The sequence below is a fragment of the Rhinolophus sinicus genome, chromosome 16, assembly GCF_057876585.1.
Source record: "Rhinolophus sinicus isolate RSI-liver-muscle chromosome 16, RSI-T2T, whole genome shotgun sequence".
Lineage (NCBI taxonomy): Eukaryota > Metazoa > Chordata > Mammalia > Chiroptera > Rhinolophidae > Rhinolophus > Rhinolophus sinicus.
In genome coordinates, this window is record NC_142516.1 from 105,077,429 (window position 1) to 105,093,242 (window position 15,814).

Sequence of the window (15,814 nt, forward strand, 5' to 3'; positions counted from 1 at the left end):
GTTACAAGCTCAGGTTTCAAACTCACTGCTCTAAAATGGATTTAAAGGGGACACACAGTATGCTCATCTTTACTAGATACGGACATATTGCTTTCCCAAGTTGTTATAATGATTATACTTTCACTGGTATGAGTCCCAATTGTGCTTCATCCTTTCCACAGTTGAGGCTGTCAGAATTTAAAATTTTTGCCAATATGTCAGTTGTAAAAGATTACCCCATTATTCTCTTAATTTGTATTTCCAAAATGACTAACGAGAATGAGCACATTTTCATATACTTACTGGCTTTTAAACTTTCTTTTTCTATAAATTTCCTATCTCTCTACTTTGGTCATTTCTTTAGGTAGTTGACGAAAGCCATACCAGCTACTGATACTAATTAATAGAGTCCTTTTTAAAAAAATATAAATCAAAATCAAGAATCACCAAACATTTGAGGAAAGTCAAGAAAATGAAAGAGAAATATACAGATAAAAAGAGCAAACCCATAGGAGGAGGGTGGAGAAGAAGGACATTAAAACAAAAATATATGTATTTGTTTATTTAATATCCCTCCCCCCAAAAAAATTATGATATGTTATCATGTCCATAAAATAAGAACAGGCTGCTATGAGAAAGAAGTAAACAGTGAACAAGAAAACATTCTTAGAACTAAAACATGCATGACTAAATAAAAATGCAGTAGAATGGCCAACTGGTAGAACAGTATATAATTGAAAAACAAATAAGCAATTTGAATACCAAGCCACGGAAATCTCCTGGAATAGAGAGCAAAACACAAACAAAAACAAAGAAGAACCTATTCAGAGAAAGGTCGGAAATACAGAATAGCTCTGCAGAGCCAATATTGATTGAATGGGAATTCTTAAAGGGAAAAAACAACAGATAATTGACAAAGAGATAGTAACAAATAAATCAACAAAGAAAAATAATGAAAGAAAATTTCCTGTAGCTGAACAAAGGCACGTCTTCAGATTTATGTAAGCTAATGGATATACAAGGGGAATGCAAAACGCCCACTCCACGAACATTCTAAAATTTCTGAACTCTAAGACTAAGGAGAAATTCTACAAACTTCCAAAGAGGTGGTAAATCCAGAATAGCACTTAAGAACCAGAACACACACACACACACACACATTGGGTAGACATTGTATTATTTAATTATTATTGTAATAGGACATATATTTATAGATTACATATAATATATATAAACATATATGTCAATCTCCTTTATAAACTGAAAAACATTTTATATATGTTGGGCAAAATAAAGATTATATTACATATCTATTTTTATTTTGTGACCTTGATTTTCTCTGCTAAGTAGAAGAACAAGTCACTGCTGGACAGAGATGAAGAACAGAGTATGATAGGGATTTTAAGGAAAGAAATAAGTTTAGAATAGCTATTGACAGAAATGGGAACAAGAGTTACTAGGGAAGTAATTTAAATTATTCTCAGTTAAAATATGTTGAATGTAGATCCTAAGTATATACAATGCTTGTCAATAAAAATCAAAGACTATGTTTATAGAATAATATATCAAATCAGATTATTTAATATTAGGAAATTAGTGAGTCTAATTAATTACATCAATAAGTCAAATAAAAATTATTTCAGTTGATGACAAAAAGTCATCCTATAGAGATACGCATATATATATATCTCAGCTCAATAAAAAAAAATCATTTGAATGGAGGTATTATCACTAAAAAGAGGTGCAAACAAAGACAATTATTATCAGATCACCATTATTTTATGTTCTGATCAATGCATTAAAATATAAAACAGAAATCAGTACAAAATTTGGGAAAGATATGACAATCTGTAATTCACAGTCAATATTATTATATACATCAAAAACCTAAGATGAACAACTGAAAAACCTATGGGCTTAATAGGAGCTGAATATTCAAATATATGATAAATATACATAAACTACTAGCTTTCATACCTAAGCAATAACTAGTTAGAAAATATAACGAAAAACATATCCCATTCTACATACACTATCTACAACCAGATCTACACTTGAAAAAAACTACAAAACTTTAATTTTAAAAAGTTAAATATAAAAGTATATTATTATAGCATATTTAAAACCCACATAACCAACACATAAAGCACCAGTAAAGCACCTGTAACTAGAATATTTAAAGAATTCTCAAAACCAAGCAGTAAAATAACTAAAAATCCAATTGGAAAATGGGCAAAAGACATGAACAAACATTTCACCAAAAAGGATATACAGATGGCAAATTAGCTTGTGAAAAGTTGTTCAACATTATTAACCATTAGGAAAATGCAAATTGAAACCACAATGAGATATTATAACACACATATCAAAATGACTTAGATAAAAAAACAGTGATAACACACCCAATGCTGCTGAGGATGCAAAAAAACTCGGTTACTCATACATTGCTAGTGGGAATGTAAAATGGTATAACTGTTCTAAAAAAGAATGTGGCAGCTTCTTACAAAACGACACATATGATGACCATACAACCTACTGCACTCTAAGGCTTCAATCACAAGAGAAATGAAAAACTTAAATTTTCACACAAAAAATCACACAAAAACCTGTACACAAATTTTCACAGCACCATTATTTGTAATAGCAAAACTTTGGAAACAACCCAGATGTACTCCAATGGGCAAATGATTAAACTGTAATACATCCATACCATAGACTACTACTCAGAAATAAAAAGCAACAAACTATTGATATACTCAACAACTTGGATCTCCACGGAATTATGGTGAGTGAAAACAGTGAACCTGAAGAAGTTACATATTGAATGATTCCATTCCATATTTCTAAAATGTGAAAATTATAAAGATGGAGAACAGTGGTTGTCAAGGGTTATGGAGGGCTGAGGGTGGGAGGTGGCTGTGGCTAAAAAAGTGTAGACGAGATCCTCGCAATGGAACTCTTCTGTGTTTTGACTGTAGTAATGTTCACATGAAACTAATTATATGATATAACTGCAAAGAATTAAATATATCTATACACATGGAAAAAGAATGCATGTGAAACCAGGGAAATCTAAATAAGGTCTGTAAATTGTTATCAGTGTCAATTTTCTCATTGTGATAGTGGACTATAGTTATGCAAGATGTCATTATAGGGGGAAACTGGATGAAGGGTACAAAATCTCCTTATATTATTTCTTATAACTGCATGTGAATCTATAGTTATTTCAAAATAAAAACTTAAAAATAAAGAATATATCACTATGGAAAATCGAGAATGATAATCCAAAATAAGGTTAAGTACTGTTCCTAAAGAAAACTAACAAATCAAAGTTGTAGTTAGTGATATACAAGATGTGTCATTTTATCTATTTGATCCTTCAGCAAGCCATCCTTCTAATTGTATACAACCACAGAACGATTTCTAAAATGTGGCTCAGCTAATGTTAATGGTATTATCTGAATTATGAGATTTGTAATACATTTAAATTTTTTCCATCTTGGTGTTTTTCTGCTTCATTTATCATGAGCACATTTACTGAAACAATAAAGAGATTGTGTGGGAAAACCCACATAACTAAGGTAGAAAAGGTCTGAGTAGAAAAACCGATCCTGTTTTTTAATAGAAAAACTGAATATTATTAAAATGTCAATTATTCCAAAAGTTCTTGATTTGAAACAATTCCAGTCACAAGTCCAAAAATTTTTGGTAACTAAATTAAGAATACTGAAAATGCACGGACAACAAATTATAAAAACGAAGATTACTCAGGAGGGAATGGAATTAAAAGTGTTATAATGTACTATAAGTAAAACAGGGGCACAAGAAAAACAGACCAATAGAACAAAAGAGCCCAGATATAGAAATTAATATAAGTGACTTTCAAATTTCTGTATGTAAAATAATTTCTCTAATATTAGAAGTGATGAAATAAATCTCAAAGAAAAAGACTGACAAATCAGAGTTAATATAAATATGCTACAAATCTAATAAAATTTTTAATTTTAATGGATGAAATAATAAAATTACAGGCAAACAACAAATAAGAGAATTCTGTGATATAAATACAAAAGACAGAGGGCTAATATCATTATAAAAGGATATTTCTTAAGATGAATTAAGAAAACTATTAAGGAAATAATATGTAGATAATGGAAAACAACAAAGGAAAAAATACAGTTAAACACATAGAATATTTATTTATTATCTATAATTAAAAAAATGCAAACTCAAAGTGAAAAACTACTTTGCCTCATATACAAAGTTTTTTATTGTTGTTTTGAGAAAATTCAATTCTATTGATAGTGAGATGCAACAGGCCCTTTCTTTTCTTACTGGTGGGAAATAAATTGGACAATAATATGGCAAGATGGATCTAGAAACTTTAAATGTTTACAACTTCTAACTTAGTACTAATTCTACTTCTTACAATTAATGGGACCTTATAGTAACTGGGAGTTTTGTTTTTCTTTCTTTGTGGTACATAAAGTATATGCCTTAAACCAAAGTCTTTTTGGTTTGATGAAATACAGTGTATGGCTATGAAAATGTTTATAAAGAATCTGAAAAAAAAAATGGAAATGTTAAAAACAGCATCCCATATTACAGAGAATAACTACAATTATGTAAAACACACACACACAAATGGACAAAACCTATGAATAGAAAAAATGATTTTAAAAAATTAACAGTAATTGCCTCTGGGTAGTTGGCTGTGAATAATTTTCTTCTTCCTTCAAATTTTCTGTTTTTTCCAAACTTTAGTTAATAGATCATGCAAATGCTTTTATAATGGAAACACCTTCTCATAAATGACATTTTTAATGACTAAACAACCATTTTTAAAAATTCAGACTGTGGAATATCTGATCATCATGTCTTTTCAAAGCATTAGTCAGACAAATATGATTTCTGTTACTTTGGCTATGAAATTTCATAAAGAGTAGTACTTGGCTCAGATTCTGGAGGAAAAGCCAAAAAAGGTTATTCAGCTCTGCTCCCCGGGAACTCAGTCTCTGTAGATTTTGTAGATTTTGGCAGCATTCCCTTTCCTAATACACAGTAAAATATTTCATGTTTCTAACTTATGTGTGAATGCCATTAAAGACGGCCCAAATCAATTGCTTGAGTCAGTCACTGGAATATCTTCAGTGACATAAGTGGAGAGGAGTGTTTGAAGCCGGAGAAAAATGGGGAAGCTAGGGGAAGAGGTCATTTCGGCATTAAATGCCCTCATTGTTATCCCTTAAAATGTTTTAAAGGGGAGTAAATAAATATCCATCTGTAGGAGGCTAATGACTATTTCTAGGCCTTTATGTCTAACCTCCAACTGTGCTGTCCAATAATAGTTCTAATTTCAAAGATTTCCATCAAAGTTCAAGCGAGTGAGAAATTTATCTCTGAAGCCAAGAAAAATTTCAAATTTCCATAGGTAAAACCATAAAAAGTATAACCAAACTGCTAACTCACTGTAAGAAAGCCAACTCAAAAATTAGCCTTCTTCCCTTCATGAAAGTTTATTTTACAATCAACAATGAGTGACAGAGGAACATTTCAAAAATTGTTTTTTGAGCTTGCTAATTTAAACTTAAGAATAAGGTACATTCTCTTAAACTAAAAATAATGAAATAAAACTACCACCACATTAAAAAAATTTTGGAAAAATTCAGGAATTACCATTCTTTTATCTGTATTCCAAATAGGACTCAGATAAAAATAATATAATCAAAAGAGCGTTCAGTTGGTTAGAGTGCAAGCTCTGAACAACAGGGTTGCTGGTTTGATTCCCACATGGGCCAGTGAGCTGCGCCCTCCATAACTAGATTGAAGACAACGAGCTGCCACTAAGCTTCTAGAGGGGCGGCTGGATGGCTCAGTTGGTTAGAGCACCTGCTGTCAACAAGATTGCCAATTCAATTCCCGCGTGGGATGGTGGGCTCTGCCCCCTGCAACTAACGATTGAAAACGGTGACTGGACTTGGAGCTGAGCTGCACCCTCCACAACTAGATTGAAGGGCAATGACTTGGAGCTGATGGGCCCTGGAGAAACACACTGTTCCCCAATGTTCCCCAATAAAATTTTTAAAAAAAAGAGCGTTTATGGCAATAGGCCTATAAGATTCATTTTTTAAAACGGGATGGAAGGTTCCATGAGTGTATACATTTGTCAATATTCATTGAACTCTTCTCTTAAAATGGGTACATTTGATTGAGTATAAATTTTAAAATAAAAAAAGTATACCTAAACGCTCTACTGCATTTGCTGTATTCAAGTAGGCCTCTCCCCACCCCTCCACAAATTCATAATTTGGAATTGCCATCACAGAGATAATAAATTACAAAGCATATCATTATAGTTTTATATATATATGATACCAAATCCATTATAAAGCACATTATATATTCAAAGTATCTTCCAATCAATGTCTTCTACCCTTCAACTATTCCACTTTAAAATATGCATCCTAATTGTAATTAGAAGGCATCACAATTGAATTTTGTACTTATATGTAGCAATAGAAATAAGTGGAAATCAGTAGACAGTAAAGTATAAATGAAGACTTTCACTGATCATCCTGTTTCTCAGTTCAAAATGACTAAGAATTATTTTGTTTTTATAAGTTTTACTAATAGAATTTGAAGGACAGACATTTTCTAAATATGGACAATTTATATAGAAATGGAAAACTTGTGAGAAGCTTTTTTAATACATCCTCATTCATCAGGAAGCCTTGATCAGACTTATATCAGAATAAAATCTATTTTTTGAACTTATTTTATTAAATTTATTGGAGTGACAATGGTTAGTAAAATTATATAGGTTTCAAGTGTACAATTCTAAGAGAAACACATGTCCTTGGGAAATGCTCCTTAATTATAATATATTTTAACCACTGAAATAATTTAAAAATAGAATGAATGTATGAAGTTAATAAGACATACAATAACTTATTGTTATGAATAATAACCTACTAGATTACTGTTCCAGAAAAAAACAACCAATAACTTCATTCATTAGGCTCATAGTAAGTTTCTGTTGACAACTCCAGTCATTTGTTGGAGCTAAAATTTTCTACATCTTTTAGTTATTGATTGTCAATGAATGATAATTTCATATTAGAATTTCACAATCTCAATTTATAGCAAAGATCCAAAGTTAGGTCAGTATTTTCAAAACCTAGTAACTACAGTCAAACTTCAGATCTCCGAAATTCACAGTGGTTATTCTTCATAACAGAATTATCAAGGGAAACTCAAAATTCAGTTTTTTAGTCTTTCCTTTAAACACATACATAATAGCCATAAAAATCATCAAATTTTGATTCATACTGTTATTGGTAGTAAGACAAGGTTTATAGTATAGAGTGAAATATAACTATTTCATAGCTTCAGTAAGCCCCTGTGCCTATGAACTGTCAATCTATAAAAAGATTTATATGGGAGAGTAGAAATGAATGTAACTTAGCGGAAGATAGCTCATAGCTGATAGACTTTCAGGTTTGCACAGTGTTTCTGGGTGGGTTGGTTAACATAACCTTTCATCCTCCCAAATTTGGAAGACTTAGATGAGTTTCTGCTAGAAATTTAAGACATATGAGTTACTGAAAAGTATACTAACTCATTTAGAAGCAGTAAAGATTTCAGTTTAAGCCAATTTTTAAAATTACCGATGGAATACTAAGAAACATAATTAAAAAGCATGCTAATATAGTTTTAATAGCCTTTTTCCTTGCTAAATATCAGTAAATATTATCTTTAAGCTATATTTTAAATATGTGTACATGTACACGTAAACACAGACATCTATATCTCAGAAATGAAAAACTGTCCAAACTATTTTACCTTATTTCATTCAATCAACAAATATTTATTAAGCACCTATTATATGCCATCTAGGACTACTCATAATCATTACTTTTTAATTATGATTTGCCACATAAAAGAATGGTAATTCCTGAACTTTTCTGATTTTTTTTAATGTGGTGGTAGGTTTACTATTTTTTTAAATAAACAAAGAAAGTTTTTTTGATCAAATGGAAAAGATTTTCTGCCACTAAAAATCATCCAAGATAAGTGCATTCATTGCATTGTTTATTTCATCATTAATTATTTTACTATATCTGTTTATTGCATTACTAACTTTTAAATTTTATATCTTGGCACTTTAGAGGAACTGAGAGGGCCAGTGTAACTAACCTTAATTTGGATCAACCTAATTTGAGATTTCCAAATAGACCACATTTCTTAGTATGGGTCCTAGTACACATATGCAAATACATTTCTTCTGAATTAAAGTTGATACTTTTCTTCAGAATGTCTCCTGTACTCAGGATACCTAGCTTCTTGCCTCCCCTCATCACCATGCCTACTCATTCAGGATTGACAAGTTATACTATGGTCATTTCTTTTTCTCCTAATATGCCTATTGCTTTGTTCGCATCTCACAATTAAATCAATTCTTGTCAGGCCATTTTTCTCATTATGAAAACTGTGTGTCCCTAAATCCCTTTTCTTTTTTGGAATACTGTCAAAAAATTACTCAGTTCCATTTTCATGAACTAAAAAAAGAATTTGGTCCTTATCTAGTAGCTATTTATTAGGTACCTACTTATGTGCCAGACACTGGACTAGACCTCAGAAATGGCTAATAAGCATAAGAGCAATGGCTAGAAATACTCCTGTAGCGAGGAAAAGAAAAAGCACTGATTTTAATATGCCTAGGTCTCAGATACAGTGCAACGAACCTTGAAAGCTCTTAAAAGTAACTAGAAATCCTATTTATAAGCATCTTTCCAAATACACATCCATCTCTTATTAAACTTGCTATTCTTCAAGCATTAATATTTAAGATAAAGATAATGATTTATTGAATGTAATTGTTTTTATATGTAGCTTCATCACTAGAATTGATTTTCTAATATTTTTCAGGATGGTGATGGTTTTGCTACTGTGTGAATAAAATATATTCTTGGGCTATAATAAAAGCCAAACAATCATTTGTTAAATTGTTTCCCAGGGAAGATAGGTCTCGAATTCCCAACAACCCACTCACAAACAAACTGCCCAAGTACAAAACATTTGTAAACTGCAGATGACTTATTCTTTATTTCTACATTTATGTCCCTAAGGGCTTAATAAATGGTGCCACCAGCTAAGGTAATACCAATGAATTACTAGATTAAAATAAAAGAATATTTTGAAGATTGTGAAGCTGTGTACAATCCTCCATCAGTCCAAGAAAGACTGAGTGTGGGAAATTCTTTAAAGAAGTAAAAGTTGGTTTGTGATATTATCACTATTTTATTTATTTTTGACTTCAAGTGCAAGATACTGGTCCAGAAAAGCAGCTGAGTTTCTTCTTATACATAGATCAACAGGCTAAAAAAAAAAAAGAAAAGAAAAAAAACACACCACAAAACAAAACCTGTTCTACAGGCTTCTGCACACATAAAGGAAGCATTAGAGAAAGTACAGCCATTTTATGTTATATCTAGGGTACAAATCTTTTTAATGTACTTGCTGACACTTTGCTAAGTTCTTCTGTCTTAAAGGACTCACTTGAATCAATAAGGGCACATTTTTTGAGGCTGGCAAAGAGTAGAATAGAAACTTTGCTTAGAAATGGTTCATCTTTATGCAATGACTCAGTTTAGCAGCTAACAATATATATACTTCCTTCCTCCCACAAAGGAATGACTACATGCCTTCCACTGATGCCTTTAAAAAGACATGTATAAAATTAGCATATAATTTCCTATTTTAAGTTTGTATTGGAATGTGAATGCATATTTTAAGAGTTTACTTTTATTTTTTTCTGCTCTGTTGCTTACATATGCATCTGGTTATACTAGTTCATCAGCAGACCAACATTATATGAGAGCTTGGTTATCAGCTATAAGAACAAAATTAACTGCTTTATTCCTTAATTTAAAATCCATGTGCATTTGCATTGCATCCAATGGTAAATTTGATATGCAAATTGTCTAATTTTCATTTTCATTACAGAACTTTGAAAAAAATCGTGTGTTACTGGATCTAACAGAAGCATTCAAATATTTAAATTATATATCCTTTTAATTAATGATATCATTAACATTTCTATTTGAATCATAAGGGAATGTTGTAATTTATGATAATTGATATTACCAAACATCAAAACAATAATTTTAAACTTACTGCCACTAGACAGAGATAACTTTTGAATTTTCATACAGTTGAAAGAGAAACATGAAAAATGATATACTGCCATTCTTTTTATTTTTGGAAACTCTTTGTAAATAAAAACCCATTTCTAAAATAAGATATTTCATGGACACAAAATAGTTGGTAGTGGTTCAAGTGCCGTAGGCAACAGAGAAGTATTGTTTTGTAGTTGTTTTTTTAAACCTCTCCTAGTAACAGCAGTTTATCATGCACAAAGAAACAAGGTATCAACACAATTTAAAATAAATACATAAACAATAACTATAAAACCTCAACAAAAACTAAAGTTTACCATGTTAACTCCATTTCTATAACCTGGTTGATACTCACCAAATGTTATAGAAATGTCCAGGCTTGTCTAAGCAACAAAAAGTAGACACATGGTGAGGTGCTGAAGACAGCTCTCTCTTGGGCTCAAAGCACTTTAGATGAAGTAGCCTTTATCTTCCATTCAATAGAGGGTGCTTCCTATTACCAAAGCATGGCAGAGAAAAGAGTTTCCACAATCCCCTTTTGACTTTCTGTCTCTCTTTGAAAAGTAACAGTTACCACCGGAAAAACGTTAGCAGAAAATGATCACTTGAACACTCACACAGGGCAGCTGTAAATTTCCACTCTCTTTGCTCGCTCTCAGATTCCAAGCCTTGCTTGTCTCTTAATCTGTCACAGGCAGTTCTGTTTCTGGTCAAACCAGCTTGCTTATGCGTTCTCTTCTCCCTCTCTAACACACACTTTTAGATACATACCAAACAGTCCTAGCTCCCTCTTTTTCTTCCTGTCTCCCACTTGTACAACGTCACAAGAATGTGTGTAAAGCAATTAAGCTGAGGCAAATTTCATTCTTGGCCAAAAAAAGTCTAGGGATATAAACAAAACATTTTTCCTCATCACATCCTTTCCCTTTAAATCCTATATTTGTTTATGCATGGGGTTTTGTCAACAGATTAAACTGGCCTGACCATCTTGTTTTAAAAATGTAAATAAAGGTTTCCAACAAAGGCGTGTTGATAGTGGTAATAACACATTAATCTGCTAATATATCAGTTCCTCAGGGAAGATGCTATTCCCAATCATAATAAGAAAGTGTAGCAAGTAAATACTCAAATAATTTTATCCTGAGATTTTAAGACTCAAAAAATTTAATCTTGAGCTTTCAAAAGCAAGGAAGATTTTAGAATTATTCCCAATTTAATTTTAAGTGAAATTTTAATGTATGTTTCAATAGGGTATATTTTGAAACTTATAACTAACATCTGCAATTATAAAAGGTAAACTATAAAGAACATAGAAAAGCACTGACACCACAAATAATAAATAGAGCAGCGCATACCATTCATGGGCAAACCAAATGTAATTACTTATTTAGAAAGTGCCCTCTCCTCTCACACATACAAGCATTATTATCAGGATGCAAAATATCTCATCAACGAAAATTTAGAAGGCTAAAGGCTACACAAACACACACTTTTTAAAAGTATTAAACATGTATAATTACAGAATAAAATACCTTAAAATTATGGATCTTTCTGCAAGGTTTGGGAATGAGGAATTAAGTAGAAAGCTGAGTGGGATGGTTGGTGACAGGTTTAGGTGGCATTTGCAGGAATCTGGAATTACGAGGCAATGTATTCAGCTTGGAATACATGCTGGTTCTGTGAAAATGCTAGTCAGAGCCTGTTTTGGAATTTTCTGTTCCAGTTCCTTAGCTTCAAAGATTTTCAGGTTCTCTGTCTCCTACTATGTGTTATAAATCAAAATTCTTGCGCTCTTCTGATGACAGATCTCCCAGGTCTCACAGAGCTGCCAGAAGTAGTTATTAGACCTATTATTATTTTCATCTTACTCTCTGCAGAACTAAAATATCTCTAAGACTATGAACTTAAAGTGAAAGGTAAATATCTTTAAACAGTTATTTATAACCCTTAAGAAAAATAAGCAAATAAAGCTTGGCTTTATTTCTTAATCTATATATCATATATTTAATATATATTTTCATATACATATATTTAAAAATGTATTATCTTAATCTGGTTCATTTAAAGCAGACTTTAACATTTTAAATATATTATAAGGGAATTTGTATTTTAACACCTAAAAAATAGGCATAAAAAGACTAGAGATTAGTTTGCTGATTATTCCTTCAATTAGTTTGTAAAATTCAGTTTTATTTCCTATTGTTAAAGAAATGTTAAATGAAAATTATCCCAAATCACTAAAAGGAATTAAGTGTCTAGTATCTTACTGGGTCTAAGACTACACCGAAAGAGTTCTGGTACAATTGGAGAAATTCAGCATTTTTATGGGGGTGGGGGGGTCACTTAGAATAATTACAAGGTTAATTTTTTTTTTAAGTTACTTTAAAATTGGGATATGTCAGCAATTTATGACTAAGCCAGAAAATAATGGTAAGGTATTTAAAATATAAGTAAGACTGAGTACTTATGATTGTGTGTATGTTTATATTTGATTTCTATTAAACACCATTTTTTAAAGATGCACACAAAAAAATCATATGACCTCATATTAGGCCACGAATAAATCAATAAATTTCCAAAAGAGAAATGGTACAAGCTTCATCCTCTGAAAACAAGATGATAGAAGAACTAGAAGTTACTTTAAAATTTTTCAACAGATAAGCAAATGTTCCTTTAAAAACCCTATTAATACTTGAAAATAGAAAAAATAAAAAACACTCTTCTAAAAATTATTTGAACAAAGAATTAAAAGTAGAATTACAGTGGCTTCTGTTTCAGGATATGATAGAGTAACAGGACTGAATTTACTCTTCTGCCTTACATAACTAAAAACCAGGACAAAATATATAAAACAATGGTTTTCAGATACTAGACAACAGGCAGCCCAGCCCTGTAATTGCTGAGGGAAGGGAAACAAACAAAGTAAGACAACTGCCCCAGGCTGCAGAGCAGGAAGGAACCCAAACAGTATGGCTGTCTCCCATAGTTGAAGAAGCAGAGTTGAGAATTTAAGAAGGCTAACGTGACTAAAATTCACAGTGCAAAATCACCAGAGAGGAGAAAGCTGTAAAGAGAGCCCAGAGATCTGCAGAGGGCTCCCCGCAAATCTTCATCTGAGAACTGGTCAGTGAATGTCTGTGAGAAAACTCTCCATGGCCAAGGAAAGAACCCCTGGAAAGAAGCAAGGTGAACAATTCTCGGTACTCGCACAGGTCTGGGAATAATTCATGTTCCCAACAGCCAGAGTGAAGAAATCTCATAATAAGATGAGAAATTGAATTGAGTAATACTCAGGATATTGCCTCAGTAGTGGCAACAAATTAATTAAAAGATGTTATTATGGTCCCTCCTAATAGAGCTTACAAGTAAGCCTTAAAAGGATCAAATTCTTTCCAAATAAATCAACTGCATCCTAGAAAAGAATTCAAAATATTTAAATAAAATTTTAGCTACCTAGCACACAACATAAAATTAACAATGTCTGGCATCCAGTCAAAAACTAGCAGGCATGCAAAACGCAGGAAAATACGATGCATGATAAGGAGAAAAAAAATCAATCAATAGGAACTGACTCAGAAATGACACAGATAATAGAATTAGTACACAAACTATTGAAATATTATATTTGTAATAGTGATTACAAATGTACTCCATAGGTTCAAGAAGGTATGAGATAGCATAAGTATGTTAAGGAGAGACGTGGAATATATTAAAAAGACCCAAATCAAATTGCTAGAGATTAAAACTAAAGTTTCTGAAATGAAAATTACACCAAATAAGATGAACAGATGGAACACTGCAGAAGAAAGGTGGGTAAACTTGAAGATTAACAAAACTTAACAAAATAAAACACTGAGGGGAAAAAAAGGCCAAAAAATGAACAAAAATGAACAGAGCAACCCTGAATTATGGTAAAACGTCAAGCAACCTAGCATACATATCATTTATATCCTACAAGGAGAGGAGAAAACAGGAGTAACAGAAAATGATGACTGAAAAATTTTCAAATTCAATAAAAATAAAAAACCCACATGTCTAGGAGCAATGAAGCCCAAACATAAGAAACATAAAGAAAACTATACCAAGGCACAGTATAATGAAATTGCTTAAAATTAGTGGTAAGACAATGTCCTAAAAGCAGTCTAAAAAGATACATTATACACAGAGAAAAAAAGAAAAAATGAGAGCAGATTCCTCATCAAAAACAGTGCGAGTCAGAAGGCATTGGAGCAACATTTTTCAAACTACTGAAAAAACCTCTTGATATCTTTCAGAAATGAAGATACAAAAAAGCTGAATTAATAGCTAACAAATGAAAGCTAAAAAAAATGTTAAAGGAGGTCCTTTCTTGAAGCAGAAAAAATATTATATTAAATGGAAATCTTCACAAAGTAATGAATAGCATCAAAAATAATAAATATGTAGGTAAATATAAAAGAATTTTTTTCTTATTTTAAAAATCCGTTTCAAAGGGAATTTACTTTTGATGTCAAAACAATAATCGTGAATGGAGTTTAAAGAATTCTTTGCAGTTAACGTCTAATATAACTTTTAACATAGGGGTAGGTATACGTGACTACCTTTATATTAGAGATTTCAAAATGCTGAATTAGGTTACCTGTTGTAAAATCAAAATTTCTATTTTACATTGTTAATTCACAACTGGGAGCAATTTCATAGAATGAGATTTTAATTTTTTTATTACTAAATAGAGACTTTAAGAAGCTACTATAAATGATGTAATTTCACGGAGTTGTCTCAACTATTAAGAAAAGCATAGATGAAGAGTTAAAAATATAAGTGATGCATATAGATCAGGTTATGGTCGAATGACATCACAGTATGTTAACTAAGCAACCATTCTACAATTATTTAAATAAAAAATGTGGTGGGAAAAATGATTTATCACTATATGTGATGGTATGATTATGCAAAATTCCAAATTACCTTCTCCATCTTAGCAGTCACATTCACATTATTGAGTGTTATAAGGTTATAAGACTTAGATTCCATCTTGGTATATATCTACTGCAACATTTCATTAGTTGTAAATGTTCTAACTAGTAATAGAAATTTTAAAGGCACATTATTAAACTGATCACTCCATTAAAATAACACATAGGTGGTTAAAAAAAAAGTTTACTGTCAACAATAATAACTGACACAAAAACTAGTTTGTGATGTTAAAAAAGTCAAGAATAACATGTGAAATGCTAAACATATAAATACATATTTTTATGATTGCTGTATCTGCAATTTAGTGCTGTTAAATTATTGTTAATTTTACTTTATTGGTTTTAGAGTTGTTTATGTTTAATTAATACATTTATTTTTATTTACATATAAAAGCTGTATGAATAAGTGTATTAACTAAAACAATTGAACTGCAAGTGACAGACCCAATGCTATTAAGTTCAGCAAAAACGGAACTTAAGGATCTTGTAACCAAAAAGTCTAGGATTAGAGTAGAGGTTCTCAGCTGGAGAAGAATCTAGTGAGTAGAGGCCAGAGATGCTGCTACACATCCTGCAATCCATGAATGTCCTCTTCCCCATAAAGAATTATCCAGCCCTAAATGTCAACAGTGCCAAAATGTCAGCAGTGCCTAAATTAAAGCTAACTTCAGCCCAAGCTTCAACAATGTCATTGGAGATCAT

The 15,814-nt window shown here is 31.4% G+C and overlaps 1 protein-coding gene across 9 annotated transcripts in view; it reads right to left on the reverse strand.

Moving 5' to 3' along the window:
• The window catches only part of CAB39L (calcium binding protein 39 like), a 138,126-nt gene that overhangs the window by 74,101 nt on the left and 48,211 nt on the right, over nt 1–15,814 (reverse strand). For 2 of the 9 annotated variants that reach the window (XM_074329935.2, XM_074329936.2), the window contains exon 3: nt 10,513–10,650. The exons of 4 other annotated variants lie outside the window; for them this stretch is intronic. The gene's annotated coding sequence lies outside the window, so the exon portion shown is untranslated. Of the gene's footprint in view, nt 1–10,512; nt 10,652–10,774; nt 10,911–15,814 lie in introns of those variants that run through there. 3 more of the 9 variants (XM_074329937.2, XM_074329938.2, XM_074329939.2) reach the window with 3 other exon arrangements.